A 1391-nucleotide genomic window follows, 5' to 3' on the forward strand; every position below is an offset into this window, starting at 1 on the left:
TTTTTTTATAATATTATTATAAATTTAGTTGTAAAAAAAATATATAATTATCTTGCAAGGACTTCTTTTAAGCTAACCGCTTTCAACTCTCACTTTTTTTTTCTTTGATCATTATCGGATACCAAATAAATCTCTTACAATATTACTTGTCACATATTTGGAATACAAAATATTCTCGAAAATCATTTCATCGCTTTAATTGTTAAATATAATATATAACAATAAGATTAGATTATAGATAATATTATGTATAAGATCAACGCACTATCTCTTCTTCCTCGTCTTTTTATAGGATACTTACTTCTAACTTTAAGAATTGTTTCAAGATGTCTGTACATTGATAGGTTGAATTATATTTTTGTTTAATGGTATAATGATTTTTTTTTTTTTAAGAGGGGCTACCCACATATCAAACCTTAAACCAAGATTTGGCGAGATTCATAATTGTTTAATAAACTTATATGACGCATTAATTGTTAGAAAAGATCGTTTGCTTACAAATATATAATATATGGATACACTTTTATATTAGGTCGCATCAATTTCTCGTTCGTTTCGGATGCAGTTCTCCACTGTAGAACACTCTCGTCTTCTGGAAAGCTGGAGTTCAGAAACACGTCCTGGAATGCCGAGAAACTGCCGACTAATTATGAATGTTATTTTTGCATAATAAGTAGGACAGATTTTTTTTTTTTTTATTCTCTCTTTCCACTAAACAAATGAGTGGAACTTTTGGAAAGTTGCCCTTAGTCACTGACCTTTTTCGGGTGGAAATTTCGTGAGCGGCGAGCTACCGGTTTGATAGAGCCGCTTGATTATTATTCGTGGTCCTCGAAGGCGATGAAGACATGGAAGCTGGATTATTATCCTTGGTCCTGGAAGCTCGTACAAGGAGTGAGCTGAGAGCAATGTCCTGTAGCTCTAATTGTAGCTCCTAACGAAGGTCAATGGGACAATGAGACCAAGTGTAACATTCTTCCACCCGTTCTCCTTAACACTCTTACACTTTCTTCATTGTTTTCATTACTATTACGTTTTATTATTATTATATAATGTCATGATATTGTAAGTCTAATCATAGCGTTTTTATTACAGATGATGGGTCAGTTATGCGATCTCAACAAAAAAGACAAAAAACAACAAAAAAAATCAATGAAAAATCAGCTTCCTCCAAGATCTCCTATTGGTGAGTATTCCTTTACTATTTACAATTATTATATATAATATTATGTACAATATATATTTATCATATTGCTACATGCTATACATTATATATATCATACTGTCACGTCCTATTTTTATTCAGCTAGATTTTTAGAACTTTTATTCAGTTACTGTTAGATGTTTCCAATTTTGATTACTAAATATTGTTCTTCTTTAAGAACCAAAAA

At 30.9% G+C, this 1391-nt stretch overlaps 1 protein-coding gene across 1 annotated transcript in view; it reads left to right on the forward strand.

The window, feature by feature from the left end:
• LOC106692897 (achaete-scute homolog 1a) overlaps positions 1–1391 on the forward strand; it is a 9430-nt gene that overhangs the window by 5440 nt on the left and 2599 nt on the right. The window contains exon 2 of the mRNA XM_067048737.1: positions 1096–1186. The gene's annotated coding sequence lies outside the window, so the exon portion shown is untranslated. The remainder of the gene's footprint in view (positions 1–1095; positions 1187–1391) is intronic.

The sequence above is a fragment of the Halyomorpha halys genome, unplaced genomic scaffold (genome assembly GCF_000696795.3).
Source record: "Halyomorpha halys isolate HHAL.00 unplaced genomic scaffold, Hhal_1.1 Scaffold76.1, whole genome shotgun sequence".
NCBI lineage: Eukaryota > Metazoa > Arthropoda > Insecta > Hemiptera > Pentatomidae > Halyomorpha > Halyomorpha halys.